This window comes from Acomys russatus, chromosome 12, assembly GCF_903995435.1.
Source record: "Acomys russatus chromosome 12, mAcoRus1.1, whole genome shotgun sequence".
NCBI lineage: Eukaryota > Metazoa > Chordata > Mammalia > Rodentia > Muridae > Acomys > Acomys russatus.
The window spans coordinates 12781311-12794199 of record NC_067148.1 but is presented as its reverse complement, the minus strand read 5'-3'; the positions used below and the strand labels follow the sequence as shown (position 1 = coordinate 12794199).

Below are 12889 nucleotides of genomic sequence, written 5' to 3'. Positions count from 1 at the left end.
ACACACACACACACACACACACACAAAGTTGGCAACACCACTCCTGGGTTTGGGCATCCGCTAGGCAGTCTGTTACACAGGATTCTGGTTAACCTCACTTCACATCCCCAGGAGAAGGCTCCACCCCTCACACCTCCCCAGCCATGGTCACGCTTTCCTCATACACACAGCCAAGGCTCTTCCATCTTAAACAGTGACCACCACCAAACCCCCGAGCCTGAGTCCCCTAGACCAAGAATCCCTTCACTTTGTCTCCTTTCACACAGGGCTGGGGCCCCATGAAGGAATAAGCTGCACTCAGCGTTCAGTTTCTCCCACTCTGACCCCCTGGGTGACATGATTTCACCTGGACCCCCATCCCAGTACCACTCAGCACTGACTCCCACTGGTGTCTAGAACACAAGGAAAAGCTGATGATGCCCAGGCTGGTTTTCTTATGCAACATTCTAATAATCTGTTTATCATAGACTTGGGTGTTTGTGTTATCTTTTAGAGTTGCACTGAATATTATTCACCTTGATTACTGGATTTTAAATACTCTCCTACAAATGGTGTTACAAAGTGAAGAGCCACGGTTGCCTCACCCTACGCAGTCTTGGCAGCACTGCTCTTCTCTTGTCCAGGCCTCTGTGAGCTCCTAACTCCCATCCAGGGGCTTAGGTTCAGTTTCCCAGCACCTACAAGGTAAGTCTGGTTCCAGGGGACCTGACATCCTTTTCTGGCCTCCTGGTCACAAGGCATGCATGTGGTGTACAGAGGCACATGCAGGCAAAATACTAATATACATAAAATAAGTTTTTAAAAAAATTTCAGAAGGGACCAGCAATCCCATTGCACTGCATCCATATTTTAAAAATCAAGATATAGAAAGAAACAGCTTAGGTATCAAAGGATGAGATAAACTTATAATACCTCTCTCATATATACCACTGAATATTAGTCAGCCTCAAAAAGAGAAGATTCTGCTGGGTGTGGTGGTGCACGCCTTTAATCCCAGCACTCAGGAGGCAGAGGCAGGTGGATCTCTGTGAGTTTGAGGCCAGCCTGGTCTACAAAGTGAGTCCAAGACAGCCAAGGCTATGCAGAGACTCCTGTCTTGAAAAACCAGAGAGAGAGAGAGAGAGAGAGAGAGAGAGAGAGAGAGAGAGAGAGAGAGAGAAGATTCTGCCGTTTGCCACATAGATGAAATGAGAGGAAATTATGTGAAATAAGATAAGAAAAGCATAGGAAAAATTTTGCATGGTCTCATTTATATGTAGAATCCTTTTTTTTTTTTTTTTTCTTTAAAGGTCACATATATGGAGGCGGGGAATAAACCGAAGACCATGGTGAGACAAGAAGTGGGAGAGATTAGGTCAAAGGATACAAAGTGACAAACAGGCTGAGTAAGTGAAGAGCTGAGCGATTCCCTGAGAACTGTAGTTAATTGTTGTCAGGATTTTTTGCTCTAAAGTGTTTCGTGCTGGAATTTTTTGCTGAGAGTGTGTAGTGTTTAGGATTTCCGCTAATGAGTAGACTTAGAACACTCTTCCCACAGAGGGGGAATGATGGCCCTGCCCATCAGTCCTACTGAACAGGCATTTTAACCTGTAACGATCTTAGCAGCTTCTGTACTTTAAATGTACACCAGAATATTTGAATAAAAAGTCTTCCTGAACCTGCTCCACCCCGCCAGATACTGCTAATTTCTCCTTAAAGCCCTCCTTCCCTTCTCTGACGTCACTCCACCATTTCCCCCTACCCCTCCCAGGACCCTCTTGCGCCTGCTCCCTAAATGACTCAACCCATCCCCTGGCCTCTCACTTTAAGCACATCTATATTTAACCAAAACGAACTTGAAGTTCTCCTCGTTCGAACCCTTCAGTGACAGCTCTCCTCCCACGACGGACCCCAGGATTGTCCGCACAAAGCCAATCACGGTCTGGTGTCTGCCCTCATCAATATACACACTGTGCATTTGGCCTTAATTAAACCTAACAAGCTGTCAACCGTGGTTATACTTTTCCACCCATCTACATACACAGCAAAACCCTTAACTTGCACGCTCTGCTGAACCACCCCTAACTTCGTAAGGTTTTCCTGGAAGGGCTCCCCGAGGCGTGGTCACTAAGTCCACTGGATCAGCCTGCCCTGGACAAACTTCCAGCCAGTCCCTCCACGTGCCCCTCCGGTATCCAGCATTAGCTGGAACAGGTGACAGTAAAGTGTGGCAACTTTGGTCAGATGCCTCCAAGGATTTCACTGAATGTCAAGTGCCTCCTTATCATCTCGTGTTCAAAATACAAAACGTGGGGGCTGGAGAGATGGCTCAGCAGATAAAAGCACTGACTGCTCTTCCAGAGGTCCTGAGTTCAATTTCCAGCAACCATATGGTGGCTCACAACCATCTGCAATGTAACCTGATGCCCTCTTCTGGCTTGCAGCTGTACATGTAGACTACTATATAAATAATAAATAAATCTTTTTTTTTTTTAATTCTTTTAAAAATATATACAAAATTTCCATCAGCTACACAGCAGCCAGTATGACTAGCTGGCTTCCTTAGGTCACAATTCATCTGTTCTTTGCCCTGCCTTCTACCTGAAGCAAGGACAGAGCATAGCACTGACAGCCAAGTCACTGCCATGAAGGCAGCGTGACACGACCGTAATGTGCCAGCAAACATACAACTTGGGCCGTCACATGTTATCTTGCCAGAGGCAGAAAGCAGCATGCCATCTTGGTACTTGCCAGCACCCAAGAAGCCATAGTGAGATACGTACATGAAGTACCTAAGTCACCCAGAAGTTTCCAAAAGCCTAACGGACGCATTGCAAGATCCTAGACAGAACACAACGTGGCCACCTGACAGAGCTCTGTGCACCTACCTGGAATGTCACAGTGCCCCTCTTTCCTCTCCATTTGTGCACAGGACCCACAGACGGTGACAAGTAGAAGAGCCAATACAATCAGCTTACCCGTTCCTCCCCAAGCTGTGGGCATTTTAAACGGAAGGCCTACCTCAAATGCCAACGTCCACCCCTTGTCAATTTAGTCAGAGGAGGATGTGCAACCATCATCTTGTGGCTCCTGGTTTGTGGTGCCTTGGACATGCACTAGAAACAGTCTGGAACCATTGGTTGGGGTGAAATAATAAATACGTGCTCATCTAGAATGTTACTAGCCATGGTTGTTATTGGTGACAAAGGATGCACTAAAAATCATTTGGTGAAGCCAGGCACAGTGGCCCACGCCTGTAACCCCGGATACTCAGGAAGTTGAGGCAGGAGAATTGAAGGCTCAAGACCTGACTGGACCCTGTGAGTTCAAGACCAGTCTGGGCAACTTAGTGAAACCATCTCAGAGTAGAAACAGAGTTGGGGACACAACCTGGCAGTAGAGCATTCGCTCAGAGTGTACAAGGCCCCTAATTCAGTCCCCAGTACCACACACACATACACAGGGACCTTGAGAAGAGGTTGGAGGCAGGCATGGCAGCACATACCTAGAATCCCAGTACCTGAAGAACAGGCACACCTTCCAGCTGGATCCAGAAACACGCAGTCACCAGGAGCCATGAAACAACCTAACTGCTGAAGTGGTCTGCTCCATAGTGGCCAAAGTTAAATGTTTTGCTGGGACAGACGTTTCCTATATAGCCCACACACCAAGAATGCCTTTCCACTACTCGGTATTACCCACAATCCAATTCCAAATACCTCCCGTGTTCCCCCAATATTTTTTTTCCTACCTCTTTCACTCAGAAAGCTCCCCTGCCCCTCAGTATCACGTTGAAATTCTGTATCTTTCAAGCTCTCTTCCATAGCTTCTCCTGGTGCCCAAACTGGATCATCTTGCCTTGCTTCAACGCAGTCTGTACTGTCTTTCCAGCATTTAGCTTGTGCTATGCCTGGAGTTAGCCCACGATGGCCGATAGGCTCTCGCCTTTAGTTGGCTGTGTGTGGCAGGCCTGCCAGGCTCAGGCCTCAGAGGTCTTGAGCAGATGACCCATGACTACTACACCGTTGCAGCAGGTAACGCACGCATGTATTGTCATTTGTCCCTTTGATGGAATTGGCAGCGTGCTGACATCACACTTGAAACCTGGACATAGAGCTTGAGGTTGCTCTACATTGAATGAAGTGACAACAGGGCTGCTTGGTGGGGTTTACAGTATGACTGTAGGAGGTTGGGTTTGATCCTAGGGGAACCTCCTGGGAGACAGTAGGACCTCGCCTTAAATGGGAAGACAGTGTCTCCTGCCAAACTCACCAATATTCTCTAGCCTCTCAATAAAAAGGTCAACTCATTCTTAGCACATTTTAAAACAAGATGTCCCCTCTGTATTTTGGATTAGCTGTCATTTTTTTTTAAAGCTTTATTTATTATTATGTATACAGTGTTCTGCCTGCATGTACACCTGCAGGCCAGAAGAGGGCATTAGATCACATTACAGATGGTTGTGAACCACCATGTGGGTGCTGGGAATTGAACTCAGGACCTTGGAAGAGCAGGCAGCACTCTTAACAACTGAGCCATCTCTCCAGCTCCCTTGTTTCTACAACTCTTAAATTTATATGTCAGAGTCTTCATTCAGCCTATCTCAAACCCAACTTTCTATTTTTTATTTTATTATTTTTTGTATGTGTTTGTTTTTTGAGACAGGGTTTCTCTGGATAGCCTTGGCTGTTCTGGACTCACTTTGGAGAGCAGGCTGGCTTCAAACCCAGCTTACTATGTGTGGGTTAGTTCCAGGAAAGATTCAAGAGTGTCAAAATTTTGTTTTGTTATTGCTTTTTGAGACAGGGTCTCTCTACATAGCCCTGACTGTCCTGAAATTCATTACGTAGACCAGGCTTGCCTCAAACTCACAGAGAGCTGCCTGCCTCTGCCTTCAAGTGTGGGAATTAAGGGTGGGCGCCACAATGCCCCGCAGAAGGTGCTGAAAATTTAAAGTAATTTCCCCAAATAGGGTAAGCAGTTTAATATCCTCGGAAGTACTATCTTGTATGCAATGGTGTCAATTAAAATATAATCACCCATGAACTGTTGCAGTATTCACTCTCACTTCGCTGGGGAAAGCCACAGGACAAAGATTTGCTGCATTCATAACTTACAAAGCTGCAATTTCCTTGGCAGAAAAAAAAAAAAAAAAAAGGCCAAACTGCTTGGGTTTAAGCAAGAATTCAAATTTTAATTGCTTTGGTAAAACACTGAATTCGGAGACCATATCTCATTTCTAAGTTGTATAATGAAAAGATGGCTGGGCCTTGCCTTTTGTTACGGTTGTTGCCGTAGGTATCTAAACCATGTGACGTGGATCACAGCACAACAGGGTATATATTTTCACGTCACATACGTCAGGAAGAACCACATTCTTTCTCAAAGTCTGGTAATATACACATATAAACCCAGCCCTTACAAGGCTCAGGCAGAAGAACAGTAGTAAATTCAGGACCAGGCTGGGCTGGGCTATATGCTGATACTGTCTTTGGAAAAATAAAACAAATGCTGAGAGGCAGTGGTACACGCCTTTGGTTCCAGCACTAGGGAGGCAGAGGCAGGTAGATCTCTGTGAGTTCGAGGCCAGCCTGGTCTATCGAGAGTGTTCTAGGACAGCCAGGGCTACACAGAGAAGCCGTGTCTGGAAAAGAAAACAAATAAATAACATAAAACAAAGGTAAACCAAGAAAGAACCTTAAGTGTCTAAGAGAATATAGCTCAGTGTTTAGTAAATCTGAAGCTTGGCTTGGCTTAAATTAAAATTTCAGCCAGGTAAATATATTTGGTCAGTTACACAAGAGATGCTCTAGATTGGCTTTTCAGGAGACAGATCAGTTCAAAAACTAAAGTCATACATATGATGAAGATAGAAAGCTTCTAAAGTTTCCTCCAATATAGAATTTTTTTTCTAATTAAAAAATGTTCAGTTTTCTTGTTTTTGTTTTTTAGTTTGGTTTTCTGACACAGGGTTAATCTGTGTAGCCTTGGCTGTCCTGGACTCGCTTTGTAGACCAGGCTGTCCTCAAACTCATAGAGATCTGCCTGCCTCTGACTCCCGAGTGCTGGGATTACACCCCGCAAAGGTTCTCTTTGTTTTAAGGACCTCTGGAGCAAGGTTGGGAACAGCATTCCTCCATGGTCCCCGCATCAGCTTCTGCCCTCACTGCTTTTGATGGACCTGTGAGTGAAATAAACATTTTCCTCCACAAGTTAAAAAACAAAGCAAACAACAACAACAAAAACTTTTGTTAATGCTATTTTTATAAAATTGTGTTTGTTTCTCTGTTTCTCTCTTAACCTATCACACATGGTAATTGAGACCCTTTTATATTTGTTTAATAAGCTTCACAGCTGGGCGTGGTGGTGCACACCTTTAATCCCAGCACTCAGGAGGCAGAGGAAGCGGACCGCTGTGAGTTCAAGGCCAGCCTGGTCTACAAAGTGAGTCTAGGAATGCCAGGGCTACACAGAGAAACCCTGTCTTGAAAAAGCAAAATAATAATAATGGTGATGATGATGATAGCTTCACAACACAGTAACTGAGCAGTTATTACTCTATACTTAACCCTCTAGGATAGTCTGTTTTCCTCCCAGCATACATCCCAGAGATACTTGCACTTTGTAGCTTTTCCTGGCTCCAGGCCCTCTCCTGACAGCACCTGCACCTCTTCTGGTGTTTCAATCCTCCTACTTCCTCCTCTAACTCCTCCCCTTGCTAGCAGGAAGTCCAGCCCTATTCTCTCCCCTGCTAAGCAAATGGCTGTAAGCCACTTTATTGGCATACCAGGAGACAACTGGGGAGCAGAGTTTACACAATACTGAGACAGGAGAGTTCTCAGATATGGGGTGGGGGGGGGGGTAGTACAGAAATCAGCATTTGAATTACACAATAACTTTATGCCTACAAACTCTAAAATGGACAAAAATATTAGAAAAAAATAAAATAAAAACTACCCATCTGCTTCAACTGATCAACCTTGGTACCTGCTTATCTGCCCTGAGTTCTCACCTATCTGGTTCTTTAAGATTCTCTGACATTCCCGAAAACAACAACCATGGCTAAAGAGTAACTTAGTCTACATTTACGCTGCATGGTGGCTAGCTTGTTTATAGAGAGCCTAGGCAGGGAGTAATTTCATCATTTCTCCAGGGTACAGCATTGTGTTATATATATTAACTCCCCTGTTCCCACCACAACATTTTAATAGGTTCCCCAGGCCTTTTAGCACAGCTTTAACTACCTGTCAGATTAAAATAGCATGGCCCTGGGGTTAAAGCAAGGCATAAATCAGGCGTAAAACTCTTGTTAAAGTTTCGGTAGTCACCCAGCCGTGGTTCTGCACACTTTTTTTTACTTTTGTTTTTCTTTTCATTCTTTTTTTTTGGTGGCGGGGGGTGGGTGTGTGTGTGTGTGTGTGTTCAAGACAGGGTTTCTCTGTTGCCCTGGCTGTCCTGGACTTGCTTTATAGACCAGGCTGGCCTTGAACCCACAGAGAGCCGCCTGCCTCTGCCTCTCTGCCTCTCCCCAAGAGCTGGGACTAAAGGCATTTGACACCATACCCAGCTACTTTTGTTTTTCCTAATTAAAAGGAGGGGTTGGATAGGGGGGGGATTTTCAGCCAGGAGAGGAAGATTTACATACCCATTTTCATTTTGGTGACCCTTCAGGGCTTTGATGGGTTCCCTCTCCTAACACCTAGAGGCCTGTGAGCAAGAGATCTGACTTTAAAAACTTTTCAGTTAAATATGGCAGTGCACACCTGCGACTCTACCAGTAAAGTGGAGGCAGGAGTTTAAGGCTGCCCCAAGCTCCAGTAGACTCAATCTCAAACAAAAACAAAAACTAAAGCTAAAAGAAAAAAAAATTATGTATTTATATCTTAAAATCTATATTTTATATATCTTATAAAAAGATATATAAAATACACATTTTATATCTTTATATTTATATATAAAGACCACAGATGTATAAGGCAAAGGGGATTTTAAAAAATATTTATTTATTTTTATTTTATGTACATTGATATTTGACTGTATGTATGTCTGAGGCTGTTGGATCCTCTGGAACAGGAGTCACAGAGCTGCCATGTGGGTGCTGGGAATTGAACCCGCGTCCTCTGGAAGAGCAGTCAGTGCTTTTAACTGCTGAGCCATCTCTCCAGCCCCCAGCAAAGGGAGTTTTTAAAAACCTGGAGCATTTCCCAGGTACACGACGATGCTCTGGTTCCCACTTTTGAAATAAGATCATTGATAGAAGTCATTTACTTAGAAACACACTAAACCTTGGAAGTAGCGAGAGCAGTGGGTATTTTCAATTACCCTGAAAGACTTGAGTATTAGCTATAGATCAAAACCAGTGACGGAGCTTGGGTGCGGTAACCTTAGCACTTGGGAAACGAGGGAGGAGCATTTGGAGAACTAAGGTCAACCTGTGCTACATGGTAAGTTGAAGGCCAGCATGGGCTATAGTGAAATGCTGTCTTAAAAAAAAAAAAAAAAATGCTGTATTTCCTTCAACTAAAGAAGACACGGTCTTGAGTATGTGGTGAATCTGAGATCAGGTTGGTAGGACTCAGTTCTCTCAATGGGGACAACCAAAGAAAACCCAGAAAGAGTAGAATAAGGGGGCTAAGAGTTGCTGTTGCTGTTGTTTCCTGGCATTAAATAGCCAAAGAAAAAGTGGCTATGAGTCCAGATCATGAAATGAGCGCAGATCCAGAGTGAGGTAGGTACAAAGCACAAGGGTGGAATTTTACCTGCAAAGAAAAGATCCAAGGAGACACAGACACAGACACAGACACACACACACACACACACACACACACACACACACAGAGTCTTTTTCTTTCAAATGTGACACAAAATAAGAAATTTTTTTCCCAAAGCTAAGAACTGAAGAGGAGGAAGGGAAAAGGAAAAAAAAAAAAAAAAAGTCAGGGCCAATGAAACAAATGGCAGTGGTTCACATCCTCAATAACGAAACGGCCATTGCATGAGATGGGAAACCAGAGAGGACTTAGGGTAGGAAGCAAAAACAGCAACATGACACACATCAGCTCTGAAAGACAGTTTGGAGAAAGAACATCACACACAAACAGGCGGGGAGGGCCAGGGGGAGGCAAAATACACAATTTTTTTAAAAAGGGCAACCAAAAAACTGTATTGGAGCACACCAGAGTGTGAAACTGGAGCCTTCAAACGTTGGCGCCTCTAGGAACCGGCCTCGTGGAAGTGGGGTGGGGCTGGGGGTGTTTACTTCGCAAGTACTAAACCCAGATACATTTCACTTATTTTACTTACAACTTGCCTGAAAGGCTTTGGATATTAAAATGCAATGCAAAGTACGAGGTGAAACCATTGGTAAGGGGCAAGAGAGCTACACCCCAGCTTGTTAAAGGTGGAGAGCGTTCAGTAGGTAGGTGTTAAGTCTTCCCAGAGGTGAAGGTTCAGCTTAGGGCTTCGCAACACAGGCGCTTCTTGCTTCAGACTTAAGAAAAGCAATGCTTTGTGTATTATAAGGCCCTTGGGCCCAGCAAGCCCTTACTGCCTGCCCCTCACACTTGCCCGCAGGGCTTCTTCCCAGGGCAGGCCGTCCTTGGGCTTTGTTCAGGGGGTCTCTATACTGAGGACATGGAAACAAACAATAAAAAATAAAACAAAACAAATCAAGTACCACGTCCAGAACTTCACTCCATCCGGAGCAGGTCACTACGTGGATTACACGGAATTCACAAGGAGGCATCTGAGTCCAGCAACGAGTTTAATTGAATCAGTCTTTGGCCCTCTCCAAGAAAGAACCAGACTTGAACTTATATGTGCCACAAGGTCTGGAGGTGCTGTGAGTGGGTCCCCCCAAACACAGAAGGGACTAAGGGTGGAAGATACTAAACAAACCCTCTCCTGCATTAATCAGGGGTCAGTCCCGCCCCCCCGCCCCCCCGCCCCCCACCCCCACGCCGAGTCCTTGAGGGAACAGTGAGAACAGTAGTTCTCAGTTTACTCACACTGGGCGGTCGCAGACCCATCTCAGATTATCGCCTGCCTGTCCTCGCCGAGAGACTTCCAGAAAACCGGATGGAACAGGACGCTAAAAAGAACACAAAACATGAGGAGGGCGGCCTCTCCGGTAGGCTGCTAGCCAGGTTCCGCCCAACCCAACAGGTTCAATAATGAGGTACGCTGGTACCCTCAGCGCAAAGGGCATCGCCAGAGTACTCTTCCAGTGACAGGTGCCCCCCCAGAGTGTGACCAAAGAGAAGGGCTCCAAGAAGATGCAAATGGCCCCCAGACCACCAAGACTGAGTCAAGGCCATGGCTGGATTCCAGTACCCTATTGGAAAAACATAGGAAGCCAGAGGCCGGACCAACTGACGGCTCCGCTGGCGTAAACAGACCAGCCCAGGCTCGGAATCCCACCCATGTCCCCCGCCGCCCCTCCCCCTGCCGGCCACGCCCACTTCCCTGGAGGAAGGAAGAGGCCACCCCCACCCCCACCTCCACCCCCGCACTTCCCGATTCTCAGAAGCTGGGTAACTGGTTAGGTTGGTTACCCGCAAGTGGAGACGTGCTAAAGAAGCAAATGTCATTAAAAACAATGTACAACATAAAACTCTTAGAAAAAGCCGTTTAAGCTTAGTGTGGCGGCGCACGCCCAGCACTTTATGGCGGGCGATGGGAGGGTGGCGGAGGGGGTTGGGGGTTGTTGAGGAAAGAAGATCACGAATTGCAGGCCATCCTGACCTACATAGGAAGACCCAGTGAAAAAAGAAAAGCCCGTTATTACGAGGTCACTCAACACAAAAGCTACAAGTAAAAAGAATTGTTGACCCGAAAGAAAGTTCCTGTAAAGAAGACATTGAGAGTTCACTTACAGCTGGGCGCTGGTGGTTTGACAGGGCAAGACAGTACAAAAGTTCCTACATCCTGAATCCTTGCTAAGGCCATTTCAGGTTTAACTAGAATTTGGACTTGATGGACAATCCCATGGAAAACTGCTCAACTCTATTTTGGGGACCCAAGTTCAAGACGCCCCCAGCTGGCTTAGCTACGTGTGCAAACCTCCCTCTTCGGTTGTTTTGTCTTAGCGTCTGTCAAGTTGTTTGCTTATGCAAAGGCCCCCCCACACCCCAGCTGCCAAGTGAGATGCTAGGACGAAGTTTCTGCTTTCAAAACCCTGTCTCAGAAAACCAAAATATAAAATAAAAAATAATTTGCTAGGCTGGAGAGAGGTTAAGAGCGCTGGCTGTTTATCCGAAGGTCCTGAGTTCAATTCCCAGCAGCCACATGGTGGCTCACAACATAGTGAGATCTGGCGCCCTCTTCTGGCAAAATGCTGTGTAAATATTAAGTAACTAAATCTTAAAAAAAATAAAGGATGCCAATCAATGTACATTTTAAAATAATAATATGATAATAATAACAACAACAACAACAACTTACAAACCAAGGGGAAGACGGAGAAAAAGGGGGAGGCGACTCGTTCTTTTATCTAAAGTCTCTTGCTAGAGAGGTTTTGGAATTTAGATTTTAGATTTGTCAGGGCCTGACTTAGGCTACTCGGTACTGGCCCCGCCCCTCAGTGTAAGAACAAGTTTCGAAGGTTAACTTTAACTGTAAGCAAGGGATTTATTAGAGCCCTTGAATTTACTTCCAGCTCCCCAGTGGCCTTTGTTCTACTGCGTTCCTCCTTCGCTGAAGTTCAAGGGAGCTTGTCCTCCCAGGAAAGAGCTTTTGTCATTTGGCAACATAAACGCTAAAGTACTTTGGAAAATAGCTGATGCACTTAACTGTGCTCTTGATAATGAAACTTCAGAGCACTGAGTAAACGTGCTCGAGTACGCACACACTCAAAAAATAACAACAACAACAAAAACTTTTCGAAAGGAAAATAGTTCGACTGAAGAAAATGACTAATTCTCAGGATGTTTACACAATGTTTGGGAAAGGCTATTGTAGTTCAGCCAGCAAAGTTAATCTTTAGTTTCCTACCCGGGGACATAGGAATGCCCCCCTCGTCCCACTCCTACCCCCCTACCCCTCAACGCCCCCCTCCGCACTAGTACCCCCCGCACCCCGGTTTATGGGTGCTCCCTCCTGTCCTCAGAATGCTCCCTCTACAGCTCGGGAGGGCTCAAGGGTCCTTAAGGGAGTGCTCCTTCCCCGGGAGTTGCGTCGCCTGAACACACCAGGCAGCGCACTGCTGGGAACCATCCTGAAGAGGCTGCGCTCAGGCCCGCGGTGGTGGAAGGCGGGCGGCGGGCGCTCCGGGAGGAGCTGAGGTCCTCGACACCCTTTCCTGGCTCCGGCTCCCCAGCGCGCCTCGGTAAGGCTCGCAGCGGCCCCCGGGGGACAGAACGCGCCTGGCGCAGCAGCCCCGGCCACTTAGCCACCCGGCCTGGCGCAGCGCCCTAGGGTCACGTACCAGTCGTGTCCTAAGCGGCGGCTTGAGAGGCTTACATCTCAGAGGCTTCAATCTGGCGACCTCGGGTCTGCGCAGGCCAAGATGGAGACGCACAGAAACTGAAAGCAGTTAGCAGACGTGGCAGCATTCTTTGACCTCCCCGCCCGCGGAAGCTTGGGTAGATTTGAGAGAATGGCGCAGATGCCTATGAGTTACCATGCTCTGCAAGAGCAGTAAGCGCTATGACGGCTGAGCGGTCTCTCTGGCACCTTACTTGACTTTATAAAGATAATAAAAGGGCTTTGGCTAGATATGTATTTCGCTTTTATTTTAATTTATAGAACTATTTAAAATACAGAAAAAGCAAAATAATAGTAGTAGTAGTAGGTAGTAGTAGTAATTATTATTATTACAGGTGGTGGCGCACTCCTGTAATCCCAGGACTCAGGAAGGCAGAGGCAGGCAGATCTCCATGATTTAGAGACCAGCATGGTGAAGCAAGTCCAG

The 12889-nt window shown here is 46.1% G+C and overlaps 1 protein-coding gene across 6 annotated transcripts in view; it reads right to left on the bottom strand.

Annotated features, from left to right (window-relative positions):
* Positions 1–12534, bottom strand: part of Cflar (CASP8 and FADD like apoptosis regulator) — a 64647-nt gene extending 52113 nt beyond the window's left edge. For 4 of the 6 annotated variants that reach the window (XR_007831473.1, XM_051153858.1, XM_051153856.1 and 1 more), the window contains exons 1-2: positions 12404–12534; positions 9987–10069 (exon numbers count right to left, since the gene is read on the bottom strand). The gene's annotated coding sequence lies outside the window, so the exon portion shown is untranslated. Of the gene's footprint in view, positions 1–9986; positions 10311–12403 lie in introns of those variants that run through there. The other 2 variants (XM_051153859.1, XM_051153857.1) reach the window with 2 other exon arrangements.
* Between the last annotated feature and the right edge of the window lie 355 nt (positions 12535–12889).